We start from the raw sequence: 15,118 nt of genomic DNA on the forward strand, positions 1-15,118 counted from the left end.
CAAGGCAATCCTGGAGAAGTTTGAGATAAATCGGCGGTAGTAACCAGCCAATCCAAGAAATGAACGGATTTCGGTAGGTGTTTTAGGCGCTACCCAATTTCTGATGGCTTCTACCTTGGCAGGGTCGACGTGTATGCCGTCGACATTGATAACATGTCCCAAGAATTGAACTTCCTTTAGCCAAAATTCGCACTTGGAGAACTTGGCATATAGTTGTTCCTTCCTGAGAAGCTCCAAAATAAGCCTGAGATGAAGCTCATGATCGGTCCTCGAACGAGAATAAATGAGAATATCGTCTATGAAAACAATGACAAACTGGTCGAGATATGGACGGCAAACGCGATTCATCAGATCCATGAAAATGGCGGGGGCATTGGTCATTCCAAAAGGCATAACCATGAACTCGTAATGACCGTAACGAGTTCGGAACGCAGTTTTCGGGATATCCTCTTCCAGAACACGCAATTGATGGTAACCAGAACGCAGATCGATCTTAGAGAAAAACGTAGCACCCTGAAGCTGATCAAAGAGATCATCAATTCTCGGTAACGGGTACCGGTTTTTGATGGTCAGTTTATTAAGCTCCCGATAGTCAATGCACATACGGAAAGTCCCATCCTTCTTTTTGACGAAGAGTACTGGGGCTCCCCATGGAGACGAGCTAGGGCGAATGAATCCCTTGCCAAGAAGTTCTTGAAGCTGATTCGATAATTCTTGAAGTTCCAGCGGAGCTAGACGATAAGGAGACTTAGCAACAGGGAGAGCACCAGGAATAAGATCGATACGAAATTCCACCTGCCTGCTAGGAGGAAGTCCAGGCAGCTCATCGGGAAAAACATCAGAAAATTCACGCACGACAGGGAAGTCCTGCAGTCTCTTGACTTTGGATTCCTTGAGAGTAACACGGGCTAGAAATGCGGGATACTTCTTTTGAAGGTACCGACTGGCTTTTAAGCAAGAAACGATTCTTAGGCATCCACCCGACCTATCCCCTTGAATGGTTAGAATTTCACCAGAAGACAGAGGGATACGAATAAGTTTCTCGGCGCAGATTACTTCCGCGCGATTGCTAGACAGCCAGTCCATTCCCACAACTAGATCGAAGCTTCCAAGACGAAAAGGTATAAGGTCAATACTGAACGATGTGGTGACAAGAGTAAGGGTGCAATATCGAATGACAGACCTCACTTGTGTGGACTCTCCACTAGCAAGTTCAACAACCAAGGCAGGTTCCAACTCGGAAATTTTTAATTTCAGCAAAGGAACCAATTCGCAAGAGACAAAACTCCTATCAGCTCCTGTATCAAATAGGACAGACACCCAATTGTTGTTAAGAGTAAACGTACCAGTAATAACATCGGGGTTTTGGCGTGCTTCGGCAGCTCCAATGGTGAAGGCCCTCCCGCGAGCCGGAGGAACGTTGGTGACGCGAGGGCATCGATTTCTGTAATGGTCCATCGCGCCACACTCGAAGCAGCCTCGAGCAGGGTTAGGCTGAGGGTTAGCATTCCCCACAGCCAGTTGGTTGCCAGGACTCCTGCAGCGCTCCACCAGGTGTCCGAATCGTCCACAATTTGTGCACTTGCGGCACAACTCACTTGTTGGGTGATGATAAGAACATAAGTTGCACTTGGGATGCGGCCCAGTATATTCCTTTCTCGGTCTTCCCTGAACTGTTGCGGCTGAAACGGGGGCCATGGAGTTGATAGGCGTAGCACCAGTGATCGCAGTTAAGTAGGTCGCTTTCCGCTTCCTATTGTTCCCCTTTTTCGCTTTCCCATCGGAAGATTTGCCCTTATCCTGATGCAAAACACCGGACCTGAGCTGTTCCCTGGTCAAACGGGCAGTGAGATCGATCACTGCCTTAAGTGTAGTGGGGTCAACTGCAACCGCAATGCCCCTCATAGAGTCCGGAAGACCGCTGATGTATTGCTCGACAGCGCGTGAAGCTGGGGTAACCATGTGGGGCACCAATAGGGAGAGTTCATGAAATCTCTCCGTGTACTTCATGTGATCGGCGCCCTTCATCGTGTGCGCCCTAAACTCAGCCTCCAATTTCTGGAGTTCGGTTCTCGGAACGAACTCCTGCGTGACTAGCTCAACAAACTCGGCCCAGGGCAAGGCTAAGACCGCGTCTCGCCCCCTGGTTCTAATCTCGATATTCCACCACGTGAGAGCCCGTTTGTGGAACATACTCGCCGCGAATTTGACCCTGAGTTCATCCGGGCAAGAGCACATGTTGAATGAAGCTTCGACTTTCTCGAACCACTGGAGAAGACCAGCAGCTCCCTCGGATCCATTAAAGCTCGTAGGCCCAGTGTTAGTAAAAGCCTTATAGAGCCTGTCGGCCTGAAGAGTAGGATTCGGTTCTGGGGCTTGTGGCGCACCCGAGGTTCCTTCTTGCCTTAGGTTGTTAACCAGACCCGGAAGAACTGCTGCAATTTGCTGCGCTATGATGGCAGCGAGGTCAGCAGGGTCAGCATTAACGGACGAGCGACGAGGAGGCATTCTGAAAAAGAAAAAGAACGCGCAAGAATGATACCGGGAATAAGAATAACAGGATAAGGAATAGCCAAAGAATACATCGCTACGATAGACACAATTAAAGATGCAGCACATAAGCACATAGCAAGCACATAAGTGTGGGCGTGTGATAGTGATGCATGAATTATCTAGAGTTAAGGGTCCTAGGTTATAGTCTAGGTCGGTTTCCTAATTCCCTATAACCATTGGCTCTGATACCAATCTGTCACACCCCGGTCGTAATGGCGGAAAACCGAGGCGTGGCGACTAGGTCGTGATTGATTGAGCACAATAGTATAAAAGTCTAAATGCATAAACATAACCAAACTGTCAAATATTACATCATCCAGGTAACATGAAACAAATTGTTTTAATACAAAATATCAAGTTTCCAAACAACTCCTAGCCTAGCCTTCATCTCTCTAAGGCCTCTATCAGCTATTAGCTACTTCCTGCTTCATTTCCTGAAAACATGTAATAAAACGTCAACTACAAAAAGTAGATGAGTGAATTCATAGGTTAACTAATACTGTAGTGATAAGCCCTACACAAGCATACTAGGCCAAGTTGTAGGGGTTTATATATAGGGTGTACCATCGGCTAACCCACCACTCCTACAACTTATCCTACTATGCTTGGTATGCTTATCATCTCAACTGAATCTGCAAGAGTTTCGTATAAAGATTCCAATTATTGTTTCCATGCATGCAGGAGGAACGGTATCAAGGATATATGTATAAGATACCCAAGAATCATATGTAACCATGCCATGATGAAAAATGATAATGATGCATAATGATCACACAAGACCTGACATCGACCCCACACAAGACCACACTATGTTACTTGATTTCCTTGATGGTAACCCAAATCGATCACTTTGGGTACCATGAGAGAATTCTAAAGCGTACTTTAGTATCTCTTGGATTCCTAATCGATCACTTAGGAGATCCTTCGGATCCTTAATCGAACACTTAAGAGATCCTTCGGATTCTTAATCGAACACTTAAGAACCCCATAGGTCACGTGTATTCTAAATCGATCACTTTAGAATCCCACATCTAGTGACGGCCTGTCTACCAATCGACCACTTGGAGATCAAACCTATGCACTATTGTGACCTATATTGCCACTGTTCACACGATCACAAGACTGACCAATGAATAATGTGTTTTCATGATAAAGTATAACGGGTACATGACTTTGATTTCCAAATGTCCAATGTTCCCTAAACGCTGAGTGATTCCCATATTTACTCCTGAATATTTGATTATGCATACACAACTTCCGAGAAAGTTAAGGTACGCGTAACCTGCCATGATTACTTGTTTTCCCAATGTTCATTGTTTGCAAAAGATTTGTCAAGTGTTTATGATAAGTAATGTTTGAATAAATGTGTTTTGTCAAAACGTGTACATTTACCATGTTTTCACCCCCAATGATTTGAAAGGCTTTAAAAGAAAAAATGGGGGCTATGAACTCACCTTGTTGACTAGGTGTGGTTGCTAGGGCGGTCGGGTGCTGTCAAACGTCGATCCTCTAAGTCTAGACAAGGACATAATAAGTTAACAACGCAGTTTAAGTCTAAGAGTGTAAGCCTTACACGATCTCGAGCAAAAACTAGGTTTTAAAGACGAAACAGCTTGGTTCTGACCTGATTCGATCGAATAGGAACACATTCGATCGAATCGAAACACATTCGATCGAATAGACACACATTCGATCGAATAGAAACACATTCGATCGAATAGACACTCATTCGATCGAATAGACAGACGTTCGATCGAATACGAAGCTCATTCGGTCGAATGAGTTGGAGACCATTCGGTTGCTTTCCTATTCGGTCGACTGGACTGGTTCGATCGATACATTCGATCGAATGAACTGATTCGATCGACTGGTTCGATCGACTGGACTGATTCGATCGACTGGTTCGATCGAATGAGTCTGATTCGACTCCTTCAAGCTGGGCGACGGAGATACCCACGGGTTTTCCAGATTTTCCAGATTTTTGACCCAAAATCGAAGTTTTTGACATGGAAATGCTCGGGATTGAAAGGGGTATCGATTCCTAGTACTTTTAAACACAAAAGCTTGCATTTTGACACCAAAAATGACGGTTTTTGACCAAGAACACACTTGACACAAAAGTCGGAGTTTTTGCTCGATTCGGGGCGGGTTTTGGTTGTAAAAACGTATGATTTTCAAGAAGATCTTACCGACAACAACGATAAACAGATTGGTGGACTCGAATCTTAGATTGGATGACTTTCTCTCACTACTCTCTCTCTAGAAGTGGGAGTGTTTGGGTGGGAAGTGTTGGTGGAAATGAAAGAGATGGTGTAAGAATACTTGATTTTCCGCTTAAATACTCGGGTGACTCGGGTTCGGGTTTAGGCTACCGACGGGTCAAGACTAGTCGAGTTCATAAGTTTTAAAACAAACTAAAACTTTTTCAGCAAAACTTTTATAAACCATTTTCCGAATAATTATTTAAAATCTTTTTTTTTTTTTTTTTTTTTTTTTTAATAAGAACATTTTATTTTTTTCAAAAGCATAAAAATTAATATTTTCCAGGCGTAAATGTCGTTTTATAAAATAAACATTTCAAATGATAAAAGCAGATTTCTCCAATGATATGGGTTCCGAACTTATCGTCCAGAACCCCAAAGTGTATAGTTTCCGATGATTCCTTGATTTTTTGTCTACCAGTCAAATTCCAGGGCGTTACACTAAGAGCCCTATTATTTACATGAATCATTACCTTGATTTCTGAAAGTCAGCTCAACTTGAAGATGATATAAATGGTCGACGAATTGAGGCCACTAAGCTAGGCCGGGAGGTGGAAATTACAGAAAATCTAATTCGTGTGAGTCTCCAACTACAGGGCAATCTTGAAGTACAGCTGTCATACTCTACCCAAAGATAGTTTTGAACTTTTCAAGAGACAATGGGGGTATCAGGGTAATATTAATAAGGGTCAGTTTCAAAGGGGATGTTCCTGGTGCTTTATATATTTCTCATTCATCACAGCATACAGAGTTTGACTCCTAGAAAGGGTACATGGACCCTAATGAGTATGGAAATTTTAATAGGATGTTTATGTATCCTTGTTTCTTTCAGATCATTTTCAACATATTACACCCTGACCTTGCAACTGCTGGAATAACACATGTTCTATAGGATCCAAATGTGCTTTGAAGAACCAATAGTTTGGGTCCTACAAGACAATTTCATCTAGAAGTGGAGTTTGATATCCTTCCGTGGTTAGTTGATAATAACATGGAGATCATGGAGGTTCCTACTTCACCAGGGATGAGCAGTGATGAGGAAGAAAGTGATGAAGAAGACGACGATGATGGTGACAATGATGGAGGAGATGATGTGGATGAGGGAGATAATTTTGTTGTACAAGAAAATATTGATAGGGAAGCAGAGATTGTGATTGAGGACGTGGTACAAGTTCAGGGGGGAATTGTATATGATGTTGTTTCTACACCACCTTTTTCACCAACAACCCAATCACCACCACATGACCAAATTCATGAACCCTATATCCCTTCACCACCTCACCATTCCCAAACCTTTGAACCATTTATTCCATCACCATTTTCTTCCCCATTAACTCAAACCCATACTGAAACCCAAACCCAAACTCAACCTGAAACAGAACCTTATATTCCTTATCTACTCCCATACTATCTCATAAACCAACCCAAAACACCATATCAATCACCAACTCACCACATAACCTTTGAACGACATGAAATATTTTTATCCTCACCTACCCAAAGCCATATACTCTTAATCCAAATCATAAACCCTTTACCCTCTACAAGTGAACACATTATCCAAAGCCCAAGCCATCATACTCAACCACCCCAATTGCCTGATCCCATTCAAGTTTCACCAATCAACTCACCATCTCCAGATGCAAGACGAAGATTATTTGACAGATATTTTTATGTTCTTATTGAAAATTGTAATCTAAGAAATTAAAATGAAACTTTGAAGGGAATGAACAAGGAGTTAGAGTCCCAGTTGGAACAAGCAATGGACAAAATTCGAACCCTGGTCTCTGAGGTTGAGAAGACCTTAGATGAGCGAAAAAAGGGGGATAATATACCAGTTTCTAGTGAGAGTGTTGTTGTTGAAGATGCCTTGAAACTTCTTGGAGATATATATGGTAGTAGTGAAGAGGCGGATGATAGTGAGGATAAAGCTGAAGTGAATATGGCTGATGTAGATGATGTGAATAATGTTAATGAACATGATGATGTGGTTGATGAAGCTGAAAATGTGAATGAAAAAGATAATGATGTGAATGTTGATGATATGATTGTTGAGAATGTGGAAGAAGTGACAGTTGATGATGTGACTAGAAATGATGAAGTATTAACTGATGCTGAAAGTGACAAAACAGTTATAGCTGACGAGGTTACTAAAGAAGTAGCAAACTCTGGTGAAACTGTTATTTTATCCGACAAGATAGAAGAGTTTAATACTGATTTTGATTAGGTAAGTTCTAAGGAGAAGGCAGTAGATGAAGAATTGGAACAATTGTTAAAAGAAATAGATGAATTTCCTCCAACAATTGTAAGAGAAATAGGACGATCCATGTTGAAGGATGAGGATGAGGAGAGGAGGAGAAAATGCAAAGCAATGGCTGAACATGAGATCCAGTTGCAGCCTTTAAAACGAAAAGAAATTGAATCTAGTGACCAACTCTTGTTTGTTGATGAGTCTGCAGATGAAGGAAAAAGAAGACATGACCAGATCCTACACGAATGGATTCAAAGAGACATTCTGAATAATTATTTAACTAAGAAGGAAATGGATGAGCAGAGAGTGATTATAGAAGAGTTTGAGTTGAAAAAGAAGTTGAATGAGGAGAAGGGGAGATAGATCAAGAAGCAATTGAAGGGTTCTTGAAGCTATAACAAACCGAAGAGGCAGACAATGCTCTGGCCATTGTCATTTATAAATTTCAAACAGAGATCCCTGAACAAACTGTTCCAATTGATGAACTTGTGAATGAAGATGCTAATAAGCAATTGATAACAGATCTTGGAGCCAAAACAATACAAGACGAGATGATAAAAAAGGCAAATGATAAGTCCATTGAAAGTCTAGAAAAAGATATTATAGCAAATGAAAAAGAATGGAAAATAAATCTTGTAAAATATGTAAGAAGGAAGAAGAGATTCGGTGACAAGTTTCCTAAGGAATTATTACCAAAGAAAAATAAGGGAATAGTAAATGTTGTTCCTCTACAATCTGTTAGGAATGAAGACTATGATGTGAGGAACCTCAAATTGAAGCCTTGAATGATTTGTTAGATATAAAAGATGATGAAGAGGATAAAGAAATGAAAGATAAGGAGGATGGACATGCTTCTCCTCAAATAAATTTAACTAATGTTCATATAGAGAATATAAGGCCAGACTTGATGAATTGAAAAGAGAAGATCCAATGGTAATCAGTCTAATGGCACAAGACTTCAGATTTGAAGAACTAGAAGAAATGTCTGAAGAAAAATCTTAACTTATTATTTGAAAGTAAGAGGGAGGATTAAAGAAATATCAGGGACAAAAAGAAAATGGGCAGAAAAATGTGGATTCCTGTTATAACATGGTTATGATTATAAGATTGTGGACTCCATGAGCAGAAAAAAGATAGAAGAAAACTTTTAAAGGATCTCACAAAAGTTAAAAATTGAAGATGATGCTGCAGCTGAAGAGCAAGACAAAGAAGATTAAAGGAGATGAAATAGGAAGAAGAAGAGACCAGAATAAGAAAATAAAAGGCTGATAAATCCAGGGCGTGGTTGGTAGAAGAGAAAACAAAGGAATTATCAAAAGATAAAGAGACTCTTCTGGAGAGACTGATGGAAGCAATGGGAAGGTGAGAAAGTGAAAAGTATGACTGCTAATCAAAAGAAAAATCTATATGAGTCAGAGATTGCAAAATACATGAAGGAATTGAAGGATCAATCTGAAATTGATAAATTAACTCAAACTCCTTATTTTATTTGAAATGAAGGAAGAACCTTTTGAGGCTGATTTGACATCAAACCTTATGCCATGGGAGGATAAGGAGAAGATCAGTACCCTCAGGCAGGCTATGCTGAAGAAAGGGATGCCTGCAAAAGTATTTGATAACTTGGGAAAATTTCAATTGAAAGATCTATTCTATAAATAGAAGGTTTACTGTGAACAAGTTGAAGAGGAGCACAAAAGATTAATGTATTTACAATCTGGTCCAAGTAGGCAAACTTACAAAAGACCTAGATCACCTGTAGAGGACCAGATGAACAAGGAAACAATGGAGATGATTAAAATCTTGTCTAAGGAACGATGTGATTATTTGAAACTGATTATGATGAGAAATAAGATATTGTGAAGATTTATGAATCTAAAAGGCATGTGAGAAGACCCCAAGCACAAAGACAACATACATTAAGGGCTTCCACAGTAAGTGTCCTGATTCCAACCACCAGGTCCAGGCAGCAAAGAGAACAAATGCCACCTTCTACTATGGACCTACCAAAGAACTTGTATTTTGATTCAAGGACTTAAACACTAAAAGTGATTATGTCAAGTGGTGAGTTAATAACCATTGTGTTCAGAGATGATTTCCAGGACTTTAAAAGAGAATGGTTGGAGGAGTTGTATAGTCTTCGTTTGTATGACTATCAGCAGAGGAACAAGTTTGCTGGACAACAGAGGAATGACCTTTCCATATACTTAAAGGAACATCCAATAAAGGGATTTCCTCTACTTAACTAGAAGAGAAAGATGGAATACATATAGGCTAAAAAGATTAAAAGGCAAATGAGGATGAGTGATATTAGGATGACTGATCTATCCTGTGGAAAGTCCAGGAAGACCTCTAATACTCTTGCCACAATGAAAGAGTGTATCAGTATGAGGCAACAGATGACCAGCCGAACTATGAAGTCCAAAGAAATGGAAGAATTTCTCAAATTCATTATGAAAAGAAGACTCAATCTTTCATTTTGAGACAATCTGAAGTAAATGACCTTGGGTTTAATTGAACACGATACTGATCTGGAATATCTCCATATGGAAGATCTTAACGACCTTATAAGATGGAACCTTCCATCTCAACATCCATACCACATGGAGATTTCCATGTTTCAACATAAGGCGGCTGCAGTAAAGTTTGATGAAGATCTGAAGTAGGAAGTTCAAGAAAATTAAAGGCTTTTATTATTTCTTTATGCAATTTTGATATGTAATGTCCTTGAGACAACATTTGAATATGCAACGTTTTTTGAGTAATGTAATTTATTGCTTTTAGAATTTGATGTGTATTTTTGAAAAGTATAAGTAACCTACAGGTGTTTTGGTGCATCTGAGTTTGTTCCAATCTAGGGGGGTTATTGGTATCAAGATTTAACAAAGAAAGATTGGAATCTTCTTAACCTCCTCAAACAAATGGCAAAGTATGGAATACGAGCAAACTTGGCACTTCGAGCAACCCTTGAACTTATTCAAGCAAGGTATTTTACTTTCGAGCAATGTCATCTTCTAGAATTCCTCTAAGTGTTAGTTCGAACAAACTACACTTCATCAAGCAAGGCTGTTCTTAAGTGGAGCAAGGTTTTTTTCAGATCAAACCCTTGACTTAACCAAGCTAAAACAAAGTATGTTGGTGGATCGAGCAAGGTTCAATAAAAAGTGATTTTAAGCACACTTGAGGAAGTTATAATGAAATTATTCTAAGGACTTCCACGAGCAAGGTTCAACCTCGAGCAAGCTACAGTATCACTAGGACACTTAGTTTGTTTAAATAAGTTAAAGAAAAAAGGTTGAAAAGATCAAGAAGAACATGTATGCTTGTATGATATTATCGAGCAAAGTTAGATATTATCATGAAGATTGAAGTCTGCTTGAAGAATATTTTCTAAGTAAAATATTCTATGTAAAGCTTGCTTGGAGACCTATTCTAAGCACACTTATGGTTACCAGGTCTGCTCAACAAGGATGAAAGTTTACTCAAAGACCTTTAACACTTGTAATATTTTTTAATACGTTTGAATATGTTTTATAACAATAATTAGGGTTTCTAGAAGGTGTCAGGTGTACCTATTTAAGGAACGTTTAGTTCACATTTATAAAAAGACGGAGGACATCTGAACGAATATTGAGTGATTTGACGACTGACAACTTTCTTGTAAACGGAATATTATGTTACGGAAAGTAGCCTCACACCTAACATTCCACCTAGAAACCTTATTAGTTCTTCATTGTATTCTTTGATAATATAAATGGAAATCAACTGAGTGGCTTGTGTGTGTTTGTTATATTTTTGTTCGTCTAGCAACACCTTGAATATCATTGATTCCATCTTTGATGTTTATCAGGTTCTTTGCACTAGCATTCCTCATAACCGTCTTGTCAACACTCTATTGTTGGTTACGAGATTGATTTGATATTTAAATTCGATCCTAACAGTTTATGATATTTTTAGTTGTTCTAAGTTATTTTATGTTAAGAAAACCATTTTTTTTCTTTAAGGTTTTTGGACCTTCAAACTCGTATTTATGCATTTTCCCGCCCGTTTGGTCGTTTTTGGAAAGTTTACTTGCTTAACTTTTTTATTTGAGTTTGGATCTGGAAAGTTTACTTTATTTTAGTTCTATGGTTTGAACATATGGTAACCATCCTCGATCACATACCGAGTCAAGGGCCGAACCAAAACCGAACACATACTTGTTTAACCACTCTATTTAACTTTTAAATAAACATATCGGAAGAAACACTTTCTATATGACTTTTTCTTTATATTTTAATTATTATATGATGGATATGGAAGTGTAGGACAAATCTTGTCTTTAACCCAAGTTTCGGGTAAAAACCGAGTAAAACCGAACACTCGTCTTAATGAGTTAGTTAATTTTCAAACCACCAAAAGTTCAACGTAACGTTTTAGTTATATTTTAACTTATATTACTCATAGTACCTAATATTTTGGAAATGTTAGAACAAACATTAGCTTAAACCAAGTTTCAGGTAAAACCAAATAAAAGTCGAACTACTTGTCTTAACGAACAAGTCACAATTTAAACCACCAAAAAATATTTCAAAACCTTTTTAACTCATGTTTCACTTTATATAATTTATATTCAAAGATTATGGTATGTAGGAATCAAACATGGTTTTATACTGAGATCTGGCCGACTTACAGTCTCTTAAACCCGAGTTTGGGACTTTAATTGACAAAAGTCCTCAAACGTGTTTAAGCTACTGATTTTATTGTAGTTATTCATATAGTTAAATCATTTGGTAAGTTGGATGTGGATTTTAGACTTTATCAAGTCCCGGATGGACTAAACGGAACAAATATTAAAAGTCGGATCTTGATGCTTACATTAGTGGGATCGTGCACACTAGCACTAAACCAACTACACTATGTAAAACGTAACAAAGGTTAAGTAAAACTAAAAAACAATTGCCCGGTTTCATGTAAAATATATTTCATGCTATGCGTACTTCATTTAACAGCGTTTGTAAAATATAATTAAAACTCTTGAAAACCCAAGCCTTGTTTTTAGACAGAATTACAAAGAATGTTCTTTATGTTTATACCAAATTTCAGCGCGTGTTTATCTTTAAAATTGACGTGATTTGAATTGTATGTTTCCAAATGTTGCACTATTTATACTTTGGCACCAACTCAGTTTTTCTTGTTAAATCTTGTCATATGCCTTACACATGAGGGTAAATTGTTCATTTTACTCATTTATTTTAAAAGATATTTATTAAATATATATGTAGTCTTCTCTCTCTCTCCACTATCAACAACACTGCAAAATCCCACCACCCAGCTACACCTTCATCTCCACCATCAACAAAAAGTGTTTCGATTTAAATCCTCTTCTAACAAAAAATCTACTTTTTGAAAACCAATTTCATCAAGTTTTTCAAATTCTCTGTCTAAAACACACTATCTCCCAAATTTTCCACTCAAGATACTTACACAACTTTTCCAATATCCATTGGATGGATTGTTTGCAATCTTTACAGTCTCCAATCCTAGAAACAAGATCTGTAACTCCATTCAAATTGGTGTCAAAGAACACCAATTCCACAGGGATCGAACCTCACCATCGCTGTCACAGCCGGTTTTCCGGCCACCGGATTCCCAGAGAGTAATAGAGCATTACATTAAAGATCCAGTCGCCGTACGGATGCCTCTCCACCTTAGGGTTCCGCTACTGCTGATTACGTTTTCTTTGGTAAAAACGATTATAAGGCCGGTCTAACGGGGGATCTATAGATAGGATAGATGTTGAAGGTTTTTGACTACCCGATGAGCTTCCAGCAACCATCGGTTTTCTGATGAGACTTTCTGCAGCGGCGATAGGGTCAGCGATGATGGCTGTGGTAGCTGAAGTTCCTTTGGTAGTCGGATGGTAGCCGGTGGTGGTGCGGTGGTCGGTGGTGATTGTGGTGGTGGTTGTTTAATTACAATAGAGAGAGAAGTAGATAGAGAAAGAGAGGGAGAGAGAGGGGGGAATGAGAGGGAGAGAGAGTAAGAGTGTAAATAGTTTTATCTTCTGAATTTTTTTTAATTAAATAGGTGAAAGGACCATATTGCCCTCATGTGCAAGGCACATGACAAGATTTAACAAGAAAAACTAACTGGGTTAGGGTCAAAGGATAAATGGTGTAACATTTAGAAACATAAAGTACAAATTACGTCAATTTTAAAGATAAAGGACATGCACTGAAATTTAGTACAAACATAAAGGAAAGTCTTTGTAATTCTGTCTTTGTTTTTATGAACTTTTATACCATTCATATCTCATCTTCAAGACTCATTATTGACTCAAGGTCTTTCAATCTAGGACAGGCTCGTTAAACCGTCGGCTCGCTTTTTAGAAGATTATTATTATTCTATGTTTTCTTCATCGACGTCAGTTTGTCCAAGTGAGTAATTTCATCCCCGTTTTCGCTTTCATAATTTAGGGTAGCTTGTATACTTACTCAAACAAAAAATATTTAAGACTTGGATCCTCAAATCGCAAACTATGTGTTACTTAGAATAATTGCTCGATTGTGTGTTTAATGCCTCATATGGTTAATTGCTAAATGTTTATTGCTTTTTTTGTCAGCCCCATACTCATCCTTAATAAGTATGATCATACACTCCTCCTTTTAATTCGGTATTTTTTTACCAATTAGAAAGGAGATCATTTATTTATGATATATATACCGCAACTTTTGTTATTATTTACGGTTTTGCATAAGATTTGTGGATTTTGCCTCATATTATATATAAAATATATATCATGGAATTTCTCACCAACATTCGTGTTGACAAAATGTATTGTATGCAACGTTACATGTTTGATTGTTGGTTGACTGAAGATTGAAGATGTTATTTTCATTTTGGATAGTTAGGATTATTAGTAAAATGAACTGCTTGTTTCTCATGTATTTTGTTGTATTTATATGAACAAGTTGTGTTGTGTTTTATGTTAAATTAAATGAATTTGTTGTTTAAATATTGACACTTTAATAGTGTTGTGTGGAATGAAACAATCACGTAGGGCCCCGGCATATTCCGACGCTTTTGGTCGGGGTGTGAAATTACCTTTTGTATTATACGCTGAGAGATTACTGTCTGATGGAAAATCAATTACTGTATAAAAGATCATGGCTTTCAAGTTAAAGTTCTCTCGTTTAAAAGTACCATAAACATCCACACCTCTACTCCATAGTGTGTTCATGTCATCATTAATAGGTTGTAAATTGTGACAATCGTCAATTTCAGGTTAACCTCGTTAACTCAACTCCGTCAATTCAAACTTTAAGATCGTTGAATCTTTAACGCACACTTCGTTACATTTAAACTAGGGTTTAAATGACGCTTAACACTTACTACATGTGTAGTCTTTCGGGATTTGCACCGAAACGCAAACGAGTTAACGCAAACGATTGACAAATAAACGACAAACGTCAAGACACTAATTATATGATTATTATGTGTTAGGATTATGTGCTATGTGATAATAGTATGGTCATGTTAACTTATTGTTCAAGTATGATGGAATGTTCTAGAGAAAAACAACAATTGGAAGTTTAGGGACTAGAATGTAACTTGTTGGCTTATAAATATAACATAAACTCTAAACCCTAACTATTATTATTATTATTAATAACCTCCGATCGGAAATCCCTTCCTCCCTACTCACGGCTGCCGTCCACAATCTTCCACACACACACATCAAATCAAGAGTTTAATCCAAGAACTAGGTGCTAGGAAGGTATACTTGATCATCCCTTACCTCCTTGTTGTGTAATTTTGATGTTTAATGAGTTGTATGCAAACCCTAACTCAGCCGATTCTAGGTGTTATATGATTAATATGATTCTTGATAGTTGGATGATAGATTAATATGATTCTTGATGTTGTTACATGATTCATTGATTGTCTTTGATTTGAATTAGAACACAAACCCTAATCTTGTATGTATGGTATGATTGATATGCATGGATAGTAGTTATAGTATCTAGAAGGTTATATGGATGCATGATAGTTCATAGGGTATGGTTAGGTTGAG

The sequence above is a fragment of the Bidens hawaiensis genome, unplaced genomic scaffold (genome assembly GCF_021521415.1).
Source record: "Bidens hawaiensis isolate Kalapana, Puna unplaced genomic scaffold, B.hawaiensis_p1.1 tig00419378_1, whole genome shotgun sequence".
Classification (NCBI taxonomy): Eukaryota; Viridiplantae; Streptophyta; class Magnoliopsida; order Asterales; family Asteraceae; genus Bidens; species Bidens hawaiensis.